Here is a 24392-nt window from a genome sequence, read left to right on the forward strand (position 1 = left end):
TGTAAAGGTATCTATCCTACAACTATGAATTTCTCTACCTACATTAGAATTAAGTAATTAGTAGCTCGGTTCACCTAATAACAGAACCGATTTACTATTAATTGAATTATTTGAAATTTAAAAATTTTTAACCGTCAATCGAATCGAAATTTCTTTTAAATATATTAACTAAATTGAAATATTTTAGCTAATTTAATTGATTAATCGAATAAACCGAAATTAATATGTTTTTGTCTTTTGTTTAAAATAAGTATAAAACATATAAACAATACATTGCTAATGTTCATTTTGTTTTATTTAATAGTTCAAAAAACTTTAAATGACAACAAATAAGACATTAGAAACACTACATAAGTCTTGAAAGTTAACAACCAAACACTATATAAGTATTGAAAACAATAAATATTTCGGTTAATTGGTTAATTCAGTTAATTACTTGATTTCGAACCGAATTAACCAATAATCGAAATTCTAAAAAATCATTAATCTACCTCCGACCAAATTAAATTCGACCACTAACTGGATAACCGAATTAAATCGATTCAATCAATTAATTCGATTTTAACCGAAATGTGAACACGATTAACTAAAATTTTCCACACTAACAACTATCAATATTCTAAAACAAGTTAATATGATTTTTGGATTTTTTTTAATTGTAATTAACATATATGGACAACTTATAGGTGTTGGTTATATTTGCATTTGTTTTTCATCATTGAAAAGTTAAATTGTAATAAATAAAAAAAAGATGTTGACCCTACACGAGTCGAGTTATTTTTATTTGAATTTTCTTCATTTATTGTATAATATAATCCTAATAAATGTGTTCAATACAACTCGACATTTATGAATGTCAAATTTTATTTAATTTAGATTTTTATCGTTTACAGTAAACCTGAACTTAATTAATATCTTCAATAAATCAACGAGTGTCAAATTTATTTTTATTTAAAATTTCACCATTTACTATAAATTTAATCATCATAAATGTATTGAGTCCATGTCAACTCTCGCGAGCGTCACTTCTTTCCTTTTTTTTTTAATACCTTTTCATTTTTCTTTTTTTTACACAAAAAAGAGTTGTCTCCCACCATTGTGGACTTAAACAAAAAATCTCTTCAAATCCTTATTTTTACATTAAAATTGATTTTTTAAACTCTACCATGACTCTAATAACGAGAGAAGTAAATCATATTGCTCTATTAAACTTTGATATGGTAATTTTTATCAACTTGTTATTTTTAATATGTTAATATAAACTCTAGATTATTTTTTTCGTGTACTTACTAAATTGGAGAACGAAATCTTCTGATTCGATAGAATGTACATTATCTGATACTAAATCATGAGCAAGGTTGACTTAAAAGAACATATAGTGTAACACCCCATACCTAACTTGATCAACCGGGTTCTAGCTATAAGGTGTCACATTCATTGTCGAAACAATTACGATCGAATTAAATTCAATTAATGCCAATTAACACAAAAATACAAGCATTATAAGCATATAATACGACATAAAATCATTCTCGAGTCTTATACGAGCTTATGAAAGCTTTAAAGCTAACCTGAGAGTGAATTAGGACTAAATTGTAATATTGGTAAAACTTCAAATTGATGTCGCAATGTAAGGGGATTCTTTATCAGGATGTGACATACTATTTGATCTTATCTCAACGACCTATGCATGATGTCGCACTATGGCTTGGAGACCTGATCTCGTTGCGACGACATTCGTTTGACGTCGCATTGTCACTTACTATTTCTACAATTTTTGAGTGCACAATACTACAAGTTTTCCAAGCAACATCATACACACTCACACCTAATGATTAGTTGATACTAGCAACATTCCAGCACCAATTTAGACACTTCAAAACTTTAACCACACTATGTTAATGCCTTATCATTTATAGGCAAACCAACTAATGCAATTCATCTAAAACTTACACATTCATACCTAAATTCACCAAGATCATTGCATTTACCTAATACATTTCATCTAAGCCCCATACATACATACATACATACATACATACATACATACTACATACTTATTCATCCGTATTATTTACTTCGCAACAATTAAATACATGCCAAACCATTTGTCTAATTCATGTACACAATGCATCCAAGTAACCAATTCCATATATCAAAATTCCATTCATAAGTTCACATAAGCATAATATTGTACCAAAAGTGACTCAACTAGGTCATGCCACACTGTTAACAAGATGAAAATATACAAACTTTGCTAAGTCGACTGATTGTTGGGTGCTGAGATAACCATCTATCGAGAATCTACTTCACTTGTGCATGGAGAAAACAAAACCGTATGCTGAGTAAAACACTTAGTAGTAAATCTATGATTCAAGTATATTTAAACAAAAATAAGCTAATGCATACATCTAATTCAAACTCAAATTAAAATCAATTCACATATAAATTTCATGCCAATAACTTTCTAATACAAGTTAACATGTTTTTATTCATGTTAATACCCAAATTCACTACGCATACATATTATATTGCCATGTAACATTCATTTCATAAGCAATTTAATTAATTCTTACTATCACCTATAAGTATTTATACTTATTTATTTATTATCATCAACTATTAAGCTCATATGTCTCATTTCATTTTAGCATTTCAATCATTTCCGAGCCTAATGGCTCTTTCATACTTATTCGACCCTCAGGACTCATTTTGGTCGATTCGCATGTTGTTACATGCCACAATTCTATATCATTTCATTTCTTGTATCATTTAGCAAGTTCAAGCCTTTATAACCCTATTAACCAGACATGGACTCAGAACGTATACGCAGATCCGTTATCCCGGGTTTTCTAACAATGATGACGCTATACATGTATATAATACCATCTCAAATTTCCCGACAATGATAGCTATCTCAATCTGATTAATCTGTCACCTCGGGTTGACCAACAATGATGACTCACTATGCACAACCTACCATTCTGGGTTGCCCGGCAATGATGGTTTTTAATAAACACTCTAGCCCTATGGCGTGTCAACTATATCCAACTCAATTCGAACAGCTAATAGGGTAACCAATTTTTGATTCACTATTTATGTAGATCAATTTATATATTTTTTCAATCTCACATTATCAAAAATCATCAATTTATCATATAACACAATATACTACAACTCAATTTCTTACCAATTTTCAAATATAAATAAATTTATACAACTTTTTATTCTATTCAATTTAGTCCATGTCTCACTAATCAATCTAAATCACGTCAATTCAACCCAAGTAATCATCAATAACTTACCTCAAACTCCATATAATGCAAAATGATATGAACATGCAAAATAAATGGTTCCCAAATCATAGAATTACAAATCGAAATTTCGAGCTACTTATCGTCAACTTTGAATTTTCCTTTCCCTCTCGACAAATCCAAGTCAATGTTAGCTACAAAAATCTCAAAATGTATAACACTATCAATTTCCAACCAATTCTTAATTCATACAGCCTTTTCAATTTATGCAATTTAGTCCCTAAAATTGGGACAAACATAACTTTCAATTTAGGGCCTTGGATTAGAATATGATTTTACCATAACTCATTAGGGACCCCTATTTTTTATTCCTATTAAAACTTCATGTAAATTTTACATTTTTATTCAATTTAGTCCCTAATGTACAAAACTATCAATCAAGCTTTACAATTTGGCTCTTTTCTTAAACTAAGCTTAATTTCTATCAATTTAACACCTAGAACTTTCAATTCTCAACTATGGCATCTCATCAAAACTTCACTAATTGCTCAAATTAATCTTTGGGTTAGCTTAATCAAGCTTCCAAGATAAAAAAAACCTATAAAAATCAAAGGAAAATGGCTAGGGACTTACTTGAAATTAAGGTTAAAAGCTTGAAGAAGCAATAATGGCGTCCCTTTTCTCTAATTTTTGGTTTTAAGTCGTTTGGAGAAGATTGTTCTTCTTTCCATCCACTAGTTTATATATATAGTTAGATTAAGTTTATAATTAGTTAATTAATTAGGTTTTAATTATAATTAACTTTAATTTATTTAATTAATCTACCATTATCATTACCATCCACTAACATTCACTTTAGTATGGTCTAATTGCTATTTTAGACCTTTGATTAATTGCAATTTAAGTTCTTAAATAATTTTCTAATTAAAAATCTATACTGATTGGACTTAATAATTTAGTCTCTAAGCCACAATTAATTATTAATTTGAATAAATTACTTATCCAAAATTAAATAAATCAATACATTAGCTCCATAAATATTCTATTTAATATTTATGAACTTGGTTTACAAAGATGGGGTTCCGAAATCACATTTCGCGACACCAATGGAAATCAAGTCATTACATATAGGTGTAACAAGTTTTTTAAAGATAACTGAAGTACCTCATATACCAATGTGATCACTATTGCTTATAAACTTGGTGGAAAGGTAGACACTAAGAACTTTTAGCTTCCAGTTTCCCTGTAATGAAGCAACAATCACATTGGAATATGTAATTCTAATCACAAGCTTTCCAATTGAAGGAGTTGTTATCACTAGTGTGGCTTAAATAATCTTAAGCCAAAAATTAGGATATTAAGCATACATTTTTTTATCGATAATAACAATATAAAAAGAAGCCAAGTGAAGTTCACTTGGTTGAATACATTAGTCTAACATCCACTAGCCAATGATGTGATAGATGAGTTTGGCCAGTATGTTAAAGCGTACATACTATACGTCATCGATGGATTTCTTATAGTAGAAAAGTTTGAGAGTCTTTCTCAAGGACCTCACTTGTGTCCCCACATATAGCTAGGGTTCATGCTATTGGCATTTCCATACTGAGTACTTAACAATGTGGTCGATCTATAACACCCCTTACCCGAGACCGTTGCCGGAGTCGAGCACGAGGCGTTATCTGACTTAACTTAATAGCTCGAAGCATAAAAATTTACTTTTAAAATTAATTCACTCACGTTCAATCAATATGTCCCTAAAAAGGACCATCGAGACCCTAAAACATGCAACGAAAACAGTTTGGGTCCAAACCAGGAACATTAAAATTTTTTTGAATACTTAAATCAATCAAAATAATTTATTTCACTATTACACAATAAAACTGTCCACCTGCGTAATAGTCACTAATTTAATTATAACTCGAGTTACGAAACTTGAAATTATGATCCGTAAATTTTTCCTGAAACTAGACTCATATATATATCTTCTTACCATAAAATTTCCAAAATTTTTGGTTTAGCAAAATAGTACAGTTTATTCTTTAAAGTCTCCCCTATTTAACTGCTCGATAGTTCTGACCCCTCTTCGCTAAAAATCAATTACCTCATTGTACAGAATTCGGATAATGTTCTCGTTTGTTTATTTTGAAAATAAACTCACTAAGGAATCTAGAAATATAAATTATGACTCATAATTCTTTCTTTTCAATTTTTAATGATTTTATAAATTCAGAACAGGGGACTTCAAAAACCATTCTGACCCTGTCTCACTTAAATTCAAATATCTCATAATATAAAATTCCTTTGCCACACCGTTTCTTTCATGTAAAAATAGACTCGATAAGCTTTAATTCTATATCTCATTTACTGTCTAATTCCATTTTTACTATCCTTGGTGATTTTGAAAAATCACGTCAATGCTGCTGTCCAAAATTTGTTCCATTACAAATTTTTACTCTTTTATAATTTATTTGTATTAACTATCATTTAGGCATACATAACATCATAACATGTTCTTAAATAGACATTTCAATAGCTAATCATTATCAAATATTTACATGCTATTCATTAGCCATATCATAAGGACACACACACAAAATGACTAGTCCCTATACATGCCATAACTTAAAACGTTTCAAATCACAAAATACCGAGATAATCTGTTGATAGTGTGAAACGATCTCCGACGCTCTTTCGATCCCTGAATTGGCTTGGCGATACTACAAAAATAAGGAAAATAAAGGGAGTAAGCATTAAAGCTTAGTAATTTTACAGGCAAATAAATAACAACATTTATCATAAATAATTATACTCATAAATTATCATCAATTATCATGGTCTTTGTTTCTTCTTTACTTACTCTCTTACTTGTTTACTTACTTGCTTACTTAAATAACTCATGATTATAACTTATTCATCCCTTGCTAAAATTTCTTTCTCAACTGATAACTGAGATATTCTTAACTCTTATAACTCAACTGAATCTATTTATTATGCTTTTACCTGAACTTTCATGTAACATAGTCTATTTACTAGCCTGTTGAACCACTTGGAATGCTAAGGATACTTGCGTCTCCTGTCTGATAATAACATGCCAAAGTCATGTCCTAGACATGGTCTTACATGGGATGTTTCCTATACTGCCAATGTCATATCCCAGATATGGTCTTACATAGGAGTTCTCATATCAGTACCCATGCCATGTCTCAGACATGGTCTTACGGGGGACCTCTCATCTCGGTGCCAACGCCATGTCCCAGACATGGTCTTACGTGAGACCTCTCATAAACTCAATAATGCCAATGCCACCCTTAATGTCATGACATTTGTATCCGATACATTCCCAATATTTTAACGGAACTTTTTAACACTGATTCTCTATCATCTCATGCTTGAGTCAACATTAAATAATCTCATGAAATAAGTACATAATTGCTGGAAAATAACAACATTAATAATAATTATTGAAATATTGCATTTATTTACCGTAAACTTACCTCGGTACAAAATACGATCAATTTTAGCAACTTAGTCCCCAACCTTTTTCTTTCCCTAGTCTAACTCCAGATTTCGTTCTTTTTGATCTGTAATAGAAAATTTAGCTTATTTAATACTCACATTCATCAAAACAGTCCTTGACTCAAACTTTGGCAAAATTAAAATTTTACCCCTAAACTTTTATATATTTACACTTTTTCCCCAAAGCTCGGAAATTAAGCTTCATCCCTTATTCTTATGTTTTATGATATGCTGAACATCTTTTCCTTATGGAAACATCAAATTCCCACTCTAATGTTTACTTATGAACATTAGGTATTTTTACTGATTATGTCGTTTTACTCGTTTTCACTTAAAATCGCCTAGCAAAAGTTGTTTAACATAATTTCAAGCTTCATATTCTACCATAAAACATCAAAATAAACACATTTCACCTGTGGGTATTTTTCCAAATATGAACCCTAACATGAATCAATGGTAGAATAAGCTAAATCGAGCTACGAGGACTCTAAAAACATAAAAAAACATTAAAACCGGGGCTTGGATGTACTTCTAATCAAGCTTGAAAGTGGCCAAAACCCTAGCTATAGAGAACTTTTAAGTTTCGGCTATGGTGGAAGAAATATGAGCACATTTTGGCTTTATTTTCCTTTTTAATTCATTTAATTACTAAATGACTAAAATGCCCATAACTTAAAAATATCCTATTTCACTTATCTCATGTCCATTTTTGCCCATGAAAATCTAATGGTATAATTATCATTTAAGGACCTTTACTTCAATTATGCACTTCAATTAAATCCTTTATCATCTAAAGCTCATATTTACCCACTTTTGCAATTAAACCCTAATATGCAACTCAGACATGCAATCGCTGAAATTTCTTATCGATATTCTAACAAATGCATCCAATCAATCGGTAAATCATAAAAATTAATCACAATAAACTTTTCTATCTCGGATTCGTAGTTTCGCAACCACTATTCCGTTTAGGCCCTATTTTGGGATGTTACACGATCAAGAAACGAAAAAATTAAATTTTATAATTGGACTTTCAATTCCTTAAACTCGATAGGTGCCTTGCGATAAGGTGTAATGGACACTGGTGCTACTCTAGGTAAAATTTCAATGTCGAATTCAACTTCAAGGTTTAAGGGTAAATGATTTCCTCAAATATGCTTACTCACAAAAAAAATATATTCACTACTTTTAAGCACGACAAACTACAAACATGATAGTATCAAATTGCAATATAGTAGTTTTACAATGAAACACTTAAAGCAAGTATTCCAAGGACTGTTCTTCTTCAAGGATTGATAAAAAAATTATGTACTATTTAATCTAGTTATTGTTGGAAAATTTAGTTTGGAAAATGCAGTGGAAACTAAGTTTAGAGAAAAAAACAGAGTTTTAAAATTTTTCCAAAAACAAGAACTTGGTTGTGATATCTAAAGTAATAAACACTTAGTCAAAATTCTACATTTTGATTCGTCTAGGATGAACACTTCAACTGAGTAGTCTTCTTTGCTATCCTCAAGCTCACGCCTACAAAGTGCGGGCTCATTTCGAATAAAAAAATTTTCACAAAATTACCAATGGGGTAATTTTGCAATTTTTCTAAACTTTTGGGTTAATTTGTAAATAGAAAAATATCTCTAGAAATTTTCTGAAATAATTTTTTTAGAGAATTTTCTTTCTACAACTTTCTCTTGAATTCAAGTGTGTGATAAATAATGACTCATGACTCTCTTTATATAGGGAGAGTTTAGAGAATTCAACTATAATTATACTTAATCACTTTAATATTAAATTAATATAACACTTATCAAGATAAATATTAGATTAAATTTAATATTAAATTTATTAAATTAATAGAATATTTATCTTATATAGATAAATATTAAATTAAATTTAATATTAAGATAATCACTTTAATATTAAATTATTAAAATACTATTAAGATAATCACTTTAATATTAAATTATTAAAATACTTTAATATTAAATTATTAAAATACTATTAAGATAATCACTTTAATATTAAATTATTAAAATACTATCAAGATAAGTATTAAATTAAATTTATTAAAATAATATTATTTTTGGAATAGTTAATTAGAAATCAAATTATACGATAGAGTCCCAGTAAGAGTGTGATTCCTCCATTGCTCAACTACCGAAGGACCACCTATAGCCACCGGAATGTCGCTGTCACCAGCACTGTTGTGTCCGATGGTGCCATCGTAGGTGCAACACCCTCATGGAACCCCGAGTCGGTTCGTTCTGGGCAGTGACAGCCTTACCTGTCTGATCCAGCCACCGATTGGGCTGTTGGCCCAGTTTCACATATCGGATTCGGTTTGACCAATTTTAGGTCTCGGTCTTAGGTTTGTGTTCTCAGGCCCAATTGTTGATCTCAAGTCCAATTTTTAAGTTCAATTACCCATTGAGCCAATTGTTTGCCTTGAAAATTAATTTCTAAAAATATCAAATTAATTTTAATTAATTTGACTAATTTAATTTTCCTTGATCAATATTAATTTTCCAAAAATCACTTAGATTTCCAAATTAATTTTTCAAGAAAATTTTTTAATCAAGTTCTCTAGTTGAACAATTCTCCCGACTACCTAATTTAATTCCATATTGAATAAATTGACTCAATTAAATTATTTTCAAATTTGTAGAACTTTCTTCTAGTTCAAATGCAGTTCGATCAAGCTTTTGTTGAGCTAACAGAAGGATCAATCAGACATATACAATTACGCTCGAGTAATTGCAATTATGTCCAGAAGCACCGCTCTGATAATTCACAATTTACTTATTGAAAACTCCTTATTGTATACTCTTTACAAAAACAATTCATCCCATGATTGAAAACTCCTTACTGTATACTCTTTACAAAAACAATGCATCCATCTGTTTTGTCCAATAATGTAACAGCCTGTTTACAGTGCTGTCGAAAATAGTGGTTTCGGGACTACAATTCTAACAAGCGAGTTTGTATTTTTATAATTATTTAATATTTACGAATAATTATTATATTCATACTAAATTTTTGTTAAGAAATTTTAAGGTTTAAATGCTAACTAAGTAAAAAGGACTAAAGTGTAAAAGATGCACAAGTTGATGTTTATTAGTAAATAGTAAATGTGTTAAATAGAAATAAAAAGGAAACTTAATGGACATAATGGATAATAATACCATATCTTAAGTTAGTGGATGTTTATGGATTGATTTTGGTGTAATTTTGATTTTTTATAAAGGTTAATTTTGTAATTAGGTAATATGGTTAATTAAAACAAAAGATGATAAAATAATATCATCTTCTTTCTTTTCCTTTAGTGCCAAAATCTAAATCACCATTGTAGGCATTAGGAAGCTTTCAGCCATTGTAAAATTCACATGCATGGTATGTTTCTTTCACCATTTTTCTTGATTTTTATGTTTTTTAGGCTCGTATTAGCTTAATCTAGCTAGGTATTTAAATGTTGGAATTGGATTAATTGAATAAAAATAATTATCTAGATCATGAAAAAACTCAAACGAACACAAACTGTGGAAAGGCTAAAGTATCGGAGTAGTCGTTGGTTCATGTTAGAAGTCGCTTTTGGGTGCAGGTAAGTTCGTATAATAATTAAATTCAATAATTGATGTATTGAATGTAATTTTAATAAATATTTTGCTATGTATATTTTAGATTCCTAGTTGTTGATATTTTGGTATCATGGATTAAATTATGATGTTAGTTAAATTGAATGTTATATTTGAAAAATATACATTTTATGGAAGTATGTTTGAAATGGTATAATGCAATGAAATCAAAGGATTTGATCATGCAAAGTCTCGTTTGAACCTCGTGAATACTTAGGATACAAATGACATGTCATTAGGGGTTATACAGTTTCGAGTGCTGGTCTTGGATGTCCTACCGATGGCTAAGGTCCTACATTTATTGTGGATTCTCTACAGCTCATGTGAGCAGCATCGTGTAGCTTAACATCCCAACCCACAACTCGTGTGAGTAGACCCATTTCATAGCTTGTGTGAGCATAAACGGTTACATGATACAGTCACAGCTCTTGTAAGCAATTCCCGAGTATCCAGTGATATTTTATTTGGTTCAATGGGTGATTAATGTTTAATCTGAGTATGTATTTATATGAAAAAGTTTATGTTTTTATAAGATGGATGGTAAATGTTGGTATCTATTTATTTCAACACATGAATGATGATATGTTTATCGAGTTATGTTCCATGAAATAGGTTGAATTTATATGTTTATCTATACACCTACTAACTTTGTGAAATGGTGCACTTAGGAAATGAAACTTTACTCGTGATATAATGAAATTATGCTTTGGTTAATCATGTTATGTTCGGTAAGTTTAACTTTAATTTATATGAGCTTACTAAGAACTAGTTGCTTATGTAGTTATTTCTTTTATTTTGTAGTTCATCAGAAAGCTCGATCGGTTGGAATCTCGTTAGAGCATAGTCACACTATCCATCTACCATTTTGGTAGTTTTTAGTTACTTTGGCAAATGGTTATAAATGACATGTAATATGGTTAAAATGTTAACTTGGAAATATGATTTGTTTTGAGTTGTGCCAAGCTTATTTGGGTTTGTGCTATTTTGCCTATGTGATGTGGCTTGAGATTACTTGTATATATGCTTTGGTTTTTGACTTGTAAATATATGTGCTTGGTCAACTTGATTATGCCTTTTGGAAGGTAGGAAGCTTATGAACAATTGGAATGTGTTTGAAATGACTATTTGGTATGTTTGATATATGCTTAATGTGTGAGTGTTGTATTATTAAATTTGATTGAATTGGTTTATGTAATGTGGTATCAATTAGGACACATTGGTTAGACAATTAGGTTAAGTGATTTAATATGCTTTAAGTTGATTTGGAAGTGTTTTGAAAGGTTATGAGTGGATGATATTATGGTTTCATGTTGTTAAGTATTTGTGGCATTGACATGAACTATTAAAGTGGAAACTTTTACCATTTTGAACTTAGGTATCGATATTTTGCATTTAGTATCGATACTTGGCCTTATGAAAATGTTTTGAGGAAAACAGAATGTCAAAATAGTATCGATTTTTAATTAAGTATCGATACTTGTTATAAAATATTGATAGTATAAATTAATTATCGATACCCTTGATTTTTGTCATGGACAATATACTATTTTGGTGCCGATTTTTATAAAGGTATCGATTTGGTACCGATACCAATTAAGGATTTTCACTAATTACGTAAACTTTGAGATTTTACTCTATTAAGTATTTTGAAATTCACATTTAGATTCTTTAATCTCAATTTAAGGTCTAGAAGTATTTGTTTGCTATTTTTAACAAATGTTTTGATTGTTTATAATTAAAATAATATTTGAAGAGTTTTAAGTTGTTAATTATTTTCTTATTACTGTGACACTCTATAACCCTGATCCGGTGACGGAGACGGGTTAGGGGTGTTACAAATGACCTCGTCATGTGTGTGTTACCCTCATATGATATCCTTGATTCCTTTGGGTTAAATTCGTTCACTCAATATGTAACACCTTATACCCAACCCAATTTATCGAATCCAAATGTAGGACGTCACAATACTTACATACTTAACAAATTTGTTCAGCTAGCGAAAAACCAAACTAGATGTACTTCTTATTTATTTAAAAATATTTTCTAAGTCAAAAGGTTTGAATGAAACACTTATAATTTATAACAAACTCTTAAAAGCAATATAAAGCATTACAAGTTAAATCTTTGATAAAATAGAAATATTTGTGGCATGCAATATATTCGCCATTTGAAAACATATTCCCAAAAATATCCCTTTGTATGCATAACATCGTACTACGGTCAACCACGTTGGTGCATTCATAACTTGGTCCCTTATGGCGAACTGGAAGCAATATAAAGCATTACAAGTTAAATCTTTGATAAAATAGACATATTTGTGGCATGCAATACTATTCGCCATTTGAAAACATATTCCCCAAAATATCCCTTTGTATGCATAACATCGTACTACGGTCAACCACGTTGGTGCATTCCTAACTTGGTCCCTTATGGCGAACTGGTTCAGCTCAAGAACTTGCATTACAAATAAACACCCATAAGTTCAATAGAACTTAATGAGTCTCGATCAATTTTACCTTTAAACGATGATGTTGAATACCTTGACCTAAGAATTCCGGACTTCCTTTTAGATTTTGGAGGATACTTTTTTTATTTCTAACAGATAACTATACGCCAACTTCTAACTCGACCACCTTGTACACTTTCCACTCAATTGGTGGATTACAAACTTCCCACCTTATAGCGAATCCTATTTCACAATTTCTTGAATATAGAAATTGGATACATTTCTAATAATGATATACCTATGGACACTACTCTTAGTGGATTCATATACTGGCTTTGGTAGTTGTCGGAATACCAGTTACGTCATATCTTCACATCGATCTAGACAACGAATTTGGTTCAATGAAAGTAATATTTTAGATCACCCAATGGAAGTTCAGATAACTTCATATACAAAAGGGAAAAACTTCCATATTTGGCGGACACTTACACTACCCATAATTACTTATATGTCAAGGCCTCTTTCTAACCTAATGAGTTACTATGGTGGATTCATCAGTCGAGTACTCTGCCTAGGACACCTCCATGCCTCAAAAGCATACTCAGTTTTCACCACAGAGGCTGACTAACAACTCGCCACTTAGGTGATACAAAATTCGACTGACAAACTTTCCAGACATTACGCCACATAAGCTTTATAGATGACTCACCAAAAAGGCTTCCCAAGTAAATTGCCACAAAGGCTTTACAAGTGACTTGCCACAAAGGCTTCTGAAGTAAATCGCCACAAAGGCTTTACAAATGACTCATGTAATGCGTGGTTTGTGCAAGTGTACACATTTGTTATCAAGTAATAAGTAAGTAAAAAAGTTATTATCTCCATAGAGACTGTGTATGTTAATCAATTAGTTGTAAAATTAAAGTTAACAATTTGGTGAGAAAAACACAATAATTTTTTAGTGGTTTATGTAAAAATAAATTAATAAATGTAAGATGATCCCTAATGTAAATTAATCTAAATGCAAAGTATGAAATGAAATGTATGAGATGAGTTTAGTAGCAAAAACACAAACTTCAACAATTAATAACATGAATAGGCTAGAATAATTATGTCATTCAATTTTGATTTATTTTTCTCATGTTTAATAGTGTTCAGAAAATATTCCATCGCAACTCGATCTTTCATGGGCTTGAAACCAAATTAAGTCATTTCGGAATCTTTTACTTAGTAAAACATGCATTTTACTGATCATATTAAACTAAGGGTTTCTTAGAATTCATGTAAAGTAACAAGGACTGGGTCGATTTGAAATAATTTAATCACATAAACCTAAAATTCATGCAAGGTAATAGAGCTCAATCAAGTTATTACGAACCTTTAATTTATTCTGGATCATATATAAATTAAGCATGCATTTTTCAATTATTGTGTCTATTAGCCGTCGTCTGGTTTGTATCGCTCAACTAATTCTAATGTATCCAAACACGTATGAATGAAATACATGCTTGAGTTTAATTTAAAACATGAACGACTGAGGCACAAAAACTATAAACATGATTTAAACAAACTTAATTGAATTGATGCAATCATCCTAGCTAAACATATTTAAGCTACCATTGTTGATACAAGATAACAAAGCACATTGCAAACATGATTTAATTAAAGTAACAAAGTAAAGGAAAAATAAATTATGTTCGAATCAGTAGTCTAGCGAACTACGATTGAAGAAGTTTCCTCCAATCCTCATGTTGCTCCTTTGCTAATGGCTTCTCAAGGTGGCCGGCTAAGAGATAATATTCTCAAGGTTTTGTTGGCTAAAAAAGAAAAGGAATATAGGATGCTATGCATGGAGATGAAGAGAGGGAATGAGAGAAATGAATAAGGGGTGTACATAGAGATGAGTAAGGGATGTAAGGATGCCTTGAAATGGGGAATAGAGGTGGATATTTATAGTTAAGGTTGGAGGATGAGTTTACTAAAAATAGTGTGAATAATTCGCCCATTTACTCCTTTGCTTGATCGGTCACATATTATGGAAAGGAATGGATGTTGGTTGCTTGATTCAAGCATGATTTCATGCTTGAATTAAGTAAGGGTTGGATGGTTTCAAAGTTAAATCTTGTAGGTTGATTTCTGATTCATTTGCAACTATAGGGGCCTCCAATAAATTTCCCCAAAATTGGTTTTAGGGCTACTTACAAGTGTCATGCCGAATTGGGTTTGTTCTTCTCTTATTGGACATTTTAGTGACCTACTTGTTTACTAGACTTGTCCATCAATTAATCCATGCTCAATTGGATCAAAAGCAACTTCTTCATTACCCATTTACATGTGTTTGTCGTCCATGTTGAGTGAATTTGGGCATTTCCATGTAACTTTATTTTGTAAATAAATCATGCATAATTTTCTTGGTCTAACAGCGTTAAATAAAGTAAAAAAATTAATATGTAGCAAAATAATTAAATTTTGCAATAATTTAATACAAAATAACATAAAATAACATTCTTCCTTAAATCATATCCATTTTTTAAATATGAACAAAAATCACTCAATTAATAATAAAATACTCGAGATTAATATTAATTTTAAGTAAAAAGGTGTTATAAACTACTAAAAAACCTATATAAATTAGAGTTTACAACTCACCACAAAGGCACCACATAATTTGTCGTATTTGATGATATGGATATTTGCCTAAACTCAACATTACTTGAAGTTTGCCATCATCGCCCCCGTGACATGCAAAAACCCTAGTAGACAAATGTGAATCATTCGCCATTCCCAGAATGTGCCATGGCCATGGTCTTTTTGCATATTTGCCACACTAGCCTTTTCTCGTTTTTACTGTCCCGATGGACGTCACCAAAACACCACCGCAGGGTTCATTATCATGTTACATACTTTCCCGAAACTCTGCCTGAACCCCCTTATCGTCAACCATACGTGGTCTTGTATCACTCAAATAACATAATGGACGCATCTACACAAATTTCTCTCATAATCTTAATAGAACCATACTTTCTAACACATAATTTCTCATGCATGCTTACCACACATTGTCACATTCATGCAACGTATCGTACACTTAAGTACATACATAAAAATGTTTCATAGAGAACACATACAACCGTACATACATATAGAAACTTTTCAAGAAGATATGTGCATCTATATGAAAATCGACTGTATAGGAATCATCATAATATAGTGTGTAGAAGTCGGGTTTAGAGACTCACCAGAGACCTACCATTACTTCGACTTGAAGTTTTTGTTTCGATTGTCCTTCTCAATCCAGTAGTAGCAACTGCTTACAAGATCATGGACTTCTATTAGAATCCCCATTTACAGAGAATTTACTAACGTTTCAACTATGTGCGACCTTTATGCAGGGCCTTTCACTCACAACTTATAGTTCTTACACCTTTTAACATCCTTAATCAATAAAAATCATAACATACAGGGCTATAAGACTTACTAGAAGGTTGAATCATCCATTTATTAAATGATGTCTTAGCTCTATCTTAACGAAGAAGAAAATAATATTTAGGTTGGAAAGAAGAACCAGAACGTAAAGTAAAAAAGTAAAGTCATCTAGAATGTCTTCTCCCTTACTAGAGATAAACTCCCTTATCCCCCTATTGTGGAATTTGACAAGTGACGATGTTTACCTTACCCAAATCTCTTGATTTCCCACAAAAAAATCCAGGGGAAGGTAAAGAGAATCGGATGAAGATCTTTGTTACTGTTTAACCAGTCATGGAGAGGGTCAAATCAATTCAACTAACTTCCAACTAATCTCGTCATGAGAACCAACTTGAACAGTGCTCAAGAAAATCAAGTGTACTATACTTTGATAGTGACTCACGTATCACGTGGTCTTAAAGACAATTAAGTCTCCTACGGCTTCCTCAAACACTTGATAGGCTCGTCTTGCTTAGGCAATACCCTGGGCATACTCCTTCTTTGGCGTAATCTTTCTCTGCTTGAAGGTACCCTATAATTAAATCCTTAGATACCCCTAACAAGTGGATACTTTAATGCTAGTATGCGTTAATACTCTGACTCACCATCAAGCCAACAGAGTATTGGATTATGCTACCATAGTGCCAAATCAATTTACATACATACCTTACTCATCTTCTTGGATCTGTCGCTTTTAGGGTGTGACACAACACAATCTTATTTTATCTCATTGTCACTATTGCGTCTTATCAATGATTAATATGATCACTTTTAACCAGTGACTGTGATAAATTACTTGTTCAAGAACAAGCAACCCGTGGCTACATTCTATATTTATCAATCCATACAATGTCAATTAGAGGATATTGTTAATTCATATTGTTAATTTAAACATTATTACAGTGTCACTTATCATTAGTTTGAATTTCGACAATCAATGAGCTAATATTTGTTCGTCATAATTTTTCTATGTATGCAAAACATGAAAGACAAACACAAAAGCTATAACTATGAAATGCGAAATTAACTTTATTTATTCATCATTCAAATACATAGAAAACAATAACATGTTTACAACAATATGTTCACTTTTCCAAACAATCTCCCACTTGCCCTAGTGAAGTAAATGTGTCATGTTTCGCATTCCCATATCCTCGACGTGTTTGTTAAAACTCCTAGTTATAAGAGTCTTAGCAAATAAATCCTCAATGTTATATTCAGAAGCTACTTTCACCACATCTACTATTTCTTCGACTAAAAAGATATTTAGATGTGAGAAAAGCATAACATACATAAGGCTTCCAATTGCTGAAGCATATGGAACCTTACTCATATGCTCTCTTTCTTCTACTATCTTAATATAGTTATTCAAAGAAAGATGAAAAACTGATGTAGTCGACTGAGCGTCTAACTTCGCATCAGTAGTTGAAAATTGTTCCAGTATTTATAGGTGCTAAAAGTAACATATTTTAACCTCGTTCTTAATGTATTTGTGGGTGATTATTCGAAGTTAATGGTGAATTTTATGCTTATAATCCTTTAAATTCATGTTTTTATACTTAGGAGAGCATTTGAGAGAAAAATGAGTGAAAAACGAGCGAAAATCAAAAAATCGGAGCAAGTTTATAGAGCCATATTGGATGGGGCATTGCACATGCAATTCACGATTTCCACATGGGCTAGACACATGACCGTGTGAGCAACATGGGCTACGACACGGCTATGTTCTAGACCGTGTAAAAATCGTGAATCGCACTCTAAGCCTACGAGAAAATGCGTTTTTTAGGCTTTTCGAGCATTTTAAGACTTATATATGACAAAGACAAGAAGAGGGGAGTGAGCTATCATAGAATACTAAAGAAAAAAAACTCAAGAAACACCATTGAAGCCGACTTTGAAGCAGATTTCCATCAAAATTGAAGATCTCCTTTTGATTTCTTTGAAATTTATTATGAGTTTCTTTATTTCTTGTGGTTATACTGTCTTTGAAATATTTTTATTTGTTATCGAATACCTAGGGAGATAAACCCTAGGATGAATTTTGTTATTTGATTTCTATTTTTTACGTAATAAATACTTGGATCTTATTCTCAATTATGTATGCTTAATTCTTGGTTTAATATTTCTAGACTATTAATCAATGTTTGATGTGTTTAAATCAGAGGAGGAATAGTCCCTATTTAAGAGTAGATCTAGCATAATTGAGTGGAGTTGCATGCAATCCTAGAAATAGGACGACATAAATCTATCGGATTAGAGTCAAATCTAATAGGGGGATCTATAGATTGAGTTAATGCGATACTAGGGGCTTTAATTAGAAAGAAATTTTACCTAATCAACCTAGAGTCAGTTTCTCTTAGTCTTGAAGAGAGATATTAGTATAATTTAGGGATCTTTATGGATCAAGATACTAAGTGAAGAAATTGTGTAATTTAGATTGATAATGACAAATGAAATCTAGGTGGTTTCGTTCCTGGGTATTGTTTCACTTCTTGGTTGTTTGCTTGATTATTTTCTTGATTCATACTTTGTCATGTTCTTTATTTAATTTAATCATTTATTTTAGTTTTTAATCAATCACTTCAAACTATTCAGTTAAATAATAGAAAGACGGTAATTACTAGTACTTTTAGTCCTCGTGGGAACGATATCTTTGCCCACTGTAACTATTTTGTCAGATTTTTAATTTGTTTATGACTGCATCAAGTACCTTATCGATGTATGAAGCTTGTGATAGATCTATCATTTTATTCTTTCGATCCCTTGGGATTTGAATTCCAAGAATATAATTAGTTTCACTAAAGTCCTCCATGCTAAACTGTTGAGATAACCACAGTTTAGCCGATGACAATTCTCTTGCATCATTTTCGATAAGTAGAATATCATTGACATAAAAAACGAGGCAGCCCATCTTTTTGTCCTTTATATGCTTATAAACACAAGGTTCATCAACGTTTTGCTCAAACCCAAAAGTCTTAATCATTTGATCAAATCTTTTATTCCATGAGTGAGACGCTTGTTGAAGTCTATAAATGGATTGTAGCAATTTTCAAACTTTCTTCTCTTTTCCTTTGAAAACATAACTAGTGGGTTGAGCCATGCAAATGGCCTCATCCAAATAGTCATTCAAGAATACTGTCTTGACATCCATTTTCTAGATCTCGTAATCAGGAGCAACGACAATGAATTAGAGTATGCGGGTAGACTTAAGCATGGCTACCGAAGAGAAGATCTCATCGTAACTGATGTCTTCTTTCTGTGTGTAGTCTTTTCCTAGAAATCTAGGTTTATATGTTTTCACTTTCCCTTCTGCATTTCTCTTTTTCTTGTAATTCCACTTACACGCTATAGCTTTAATTCTAATCGTTAAGTCTACAAGTTCCTACACCGTATTGGATTCCATAGAATCAATCTCAACATCCATGGCCTATTTCCAAAGCTTGGAATCAATGTCCTGCATAGCCTCCTCGTAATTGAATGGATCATCATCCTTATGATTAGCTTCCGTATTATAAATACTACCATCATAGATGAAGAAATCCAGGTTCTTAGAAACTCTCTCACTACGACAGATTCCCCTATGCCAAAAGTTACCCCCATTCAATTTATTCTCAGTAAGACTGCTAATAAGAGGAGTAAGAACCTGGGCCCAGGTCTTGGTGTTTTTTGACATGATTCTCAATACGCTATCTAAACTAGGAAAGTCATTAAGGAAAGGTGGGACAAAGAAAGCAATTAAAAAGCAATAAATATTCACTAATTACTATATTTGTATTAAGCAAATATTTTCATTTTAGCAGCATATCAAATATGTAGTATGGTGCATGCGTCTTGTATTAAAAACTTGAAAAACATGTTTTCGTTGCTACAATCATACTCACACCCATCAATCAGGTCACCTTGGGTTCCATGATTAACTAGCAAGAACATGGATTACATCCAATCAGTTCGTGAATCTTAATTCTCAAGACTCCACACGAACCAATGACCGTATAAAGCTTAGTCATTATCTCTAGCTTAAATATTGTTTCTTGGAAAACTATTTAATAAGAGGCTATCTTGAGTGTGTAACCATTGACTCAACTCCTACAATGAACATGCTTTCAATTGTGAGTCATCTTGGGACAATCTCACTGAGAGTCATGCATGACTAGTTGTCCTTAAAAGGAAACCCTGTCCTGTGAACCCACATGATAAAGTTTACCTTGAGGTATGGCCAGGGTAGGAACCGACTCAAAACTTTATCATGCTATCCGTTAGGGACTATTAATGGAGGTCGTAGGTCTTATTCAAAGACCTTCTCCCACTCAATATTTTAAAAAACATGTAAGGTTTTTATCCTAGATTTCAAGAATGATACTACTATAGTCCTAGTGGCATTCTTACCTAATCTATATGACATGCTTCCAATATATGCATGGCATGCTATGAAAAATTTATAATGTTCACATTAATTTATTTACAAGAATCAATCAATCATAAAAACAAACAATTTTGATTCTCTATAGTTTTTCTTTTAAGGGAAAAACTGAAGAAGTGAATGTGAACCGTGCACCAAGTAAGGCCCCAAGAAAGAGAGGTGAGTCATATTGGACCACTTGAAAACCAAACCTTTCTTTGCCAGAGTCAATCCTAGACATGCACCTTCCCATTACCAAACTTCTCACAACAATTGAATAACCTAAAGAAGTGAATGGAAGAATACAACATATGTAATTTCTAATTACCACACTTCTTATTTTTTAGTCGATCAACCGTGGATCGTCTCATACATATGTATATATATATCAAAATTATAATATAAATATTATAAACAATTATAAATTAGATATAAGGAGATGGGTATTTAAAATAAAATTGTCAGTCAAAGTTTCCACGGTCCTATTTATAAAAAATAAATGAAAAACAAAAATTACACAGTTTTTTACCACAAGGCATTCCTTAAGTCTTCAACCGTCATTGCTCCATCTTCTCCTCATCATGGACTCCTTTTGAAAAGACTATATTTAAGTCCTATGTTCGTTTGTGACTCATAAGAATTCTATGAATTCTAAAAAAAAGTCATACGCAGAAATGATAGTCTACGGTCTATTTCCTAATAACCATAACCTTGGCAAAAATTAACAATTATATAAAAATATATATATAATATCACATTCATTCCCATACTCAAAACATGCATAAGATCTAAAGAATGTCACTTTCTATGTAATCGAATCATTTAAGAAGAAGAGAAATTTATTTTGATTACCTATTTATACTTATAGATAGAGCACAACCTGACTTTGATTTACAATACCACTTATCATCAGTTTGAATTTAGACAATCAATGAGCTAATATTTGCTTGTCACAATTTTGCTATGTATGCAAAACATGGAAGACAGAAACACAAAAGATATAACAGTAAAATGTGCAATTAACTTTATTTATTCATCATTCAAAAACATAGAAAACAAGTACATGTTTACTACAATATGGGTACATTTCCCAACAGTTACTAGTTAAACAATTACCAATCTAATTGGTTTAAAAATTATTAGTGCAATTCAAATCAAAGTCATAGAAAACTATCTAGATAATTTACCAATGAAACTAACTTAACCTTCCTCTTTCTTGCCTTAGACTAATGTAATTAACAAGATAATGGTCAATTGGTCAACTAATTACCCACGAAGTTGACAAACATGTCTTGATCCCATTGATTACCACTCCTAAAATCTCTCTTGGTCTCATCCTAACTTAGGAACTATCACCTATGATCTCCTCTCGATCTCACCTAGTTCATAGCTCACGTCTCGATCTTGCTACTTGGTATGATCATGTTAACATTCTACTTGATAGATTCACATGTAACGCCCCTCGCTCGACCTGATCGTCGGGTCTGAGTTACAGGATGCTACAGTCAATACCAAAACAATTACAACATTTAATGATCGAATTACATCATAATACAAGCAATCATAATCAAAACATTTCATAAGTACATTATACATTCCTTTTTGGGACTTGATCGAGCTTACAAAAGCTCATTTGTTAAATTGAAGATGAAATAGGTCCAAATTGTAAAATTTTCAAAGTTTTCATAACATGTATATATACTTTTGAAAAGGTACCTATACAATTTTTAACTTCGGTGTTTTAGAAAAATAGATCAAAATCAATAGTATTGATACCTAGAATATGGTACCGATACTTCATTTATGAAGTATCGATACTTATTCTAGTACCGATACTAATTTAAGATTATGTTTGTTGTAAAACTATTTGAAAATTTGTCTAGTACCAATACCTATATTAGGGTATCGATACCATATTTCCAAATATGTCAAAACCTCTCATTTTAGTGCCTATTTCATGCCCAAACCAAAATCTAACCAAATGATACCTTAAAGCACATTTAGAACTTGTTAAAAATCATTTCAAAACATACATCAATGTTCAATTAATCAATCCTAATATCAACCAAACCAATATGTCACAATTTGGCACCATTTCACAACAAAATATACCAAACCTATTAACATGATTATGAAACATTCAATACTATAATTTCCATACCATTTTATTCTCACTTAGGCAACTATAAATGTCATTCACCTTACCATGTCATACCATCATTAAACATACCAAAATTACCAAAACATGTACTATTGCAATATATGTACACTAAATTTACAAGATCAAACATTAAACTAGGTTTAAACCTAACCATCATTCACAAGTAACACATAGATAAACACCTATGTACATTCCACATAACCGAATAAAAGCCATTAAAGGACTATCGAATTGATAGTGGGATAGTGTGATCTTCGAGCTGATCCGATTAACGAGTTCCACAAATTGACAATTTATAGAAATGGAAAACAACTAGGTAATCATTACGAATTCTTAGTAAGTTCATAGGTAATAAACGATAACTTACCTTGATATACAATTAATAGTTTAAACTAAATAACGTGACACAATATACCTGGCATAGCATATTCACAATAAATAGGTGAGTTCATTATAAATCAAGTCATATAGCAATTCAACATTTAATAAGCTATTCAATTTAGTACCATTCACATAAAATTCACATTTCAATACCATATACATTATCAGATTATCATTTACCATTTGAGCATCAAGTTTGTAACATGCCATTTTCAATTCACTTTCCATTATTCAACTAGCTTGATGAACTCTAGTAAATAAACTCAAATACACGGGTAACTACACCATACTAGAGAGCACCGTAGTGCTAAATAGAGAGCACCAAAGTGCTAAATAGAGAGCACTAAAACGCCAAGTAGAGAGCACCGAAGTGTTGAATAGAGAGCATCGAAGTGCTAGATAGAGAGCACTAAAGTGCTGAATCCATATAAGCACGCAAATAACACTATTGGCATGTCAATCATATCTTAATCGTTTACTAAGTTCACATGGGCATTAATGTTGTATTTGTAACATTTAAGTCACTGTGATGTCATCATATATATATCATCTTATCATAAAACATTTCTTTACAAGTTAGTCCATGTTTCACTTTTTTGTACCAAATAGTAACTAATTTAAAATTACATTTACACATAAGAAATTTCATAATTCAACATATTTATATTAATATTACATATAATTACACCATATGAACTTACTTGGAAGAAATTGCAATAACAAGATGTCAGGGACTAATCTGTAATTTTTATTTTTCCTCGATTATCTTTCAGTTGGTTCAATTCCCGATCTATATGATAATGCATTTCAATTTATCAATTCCAAATACTTTAGAACATTCTATTTTATGTATTTGACAGTTCAATTTCATTTTTTTGAATGTTCTCTAAAATTTTGCATTTTATTCAATTTAGTCCCTAAAATTGAAATTACTATAACTTAAAAATTTTAGCTTCAAATCTAAAAAATATATCAATTACATCCTTCTACAATGTTATATTATAAAAAAATATAGAAATATAACATCGATTTTGAAATGTATCCTCTTTCGTCCCTATGTCCAAAAACTATCAATTTAACTTTACAAACTAGTCCTTTTTCACTTCTAAGCTCAAAATCTATCATTTTAATACCAAAAGAT

Source organism: Gossypium hirsutum, chromosome D04 (assembly GCF_007990345.1).
Source record: "Gossypium hirsutum isolate 1008001.06 chromosome D04, Gossypium_hirsutum_v2.1, whole genome shotgun sequence".
Classification (NCBI taxonomy): domain Eukaryota; kingdom Viridiplantae; phylum Streptophyta; class Magnoliopsida; order Malvales; family Malvaceae; genus Gossypium; species Gossypium hirsutum.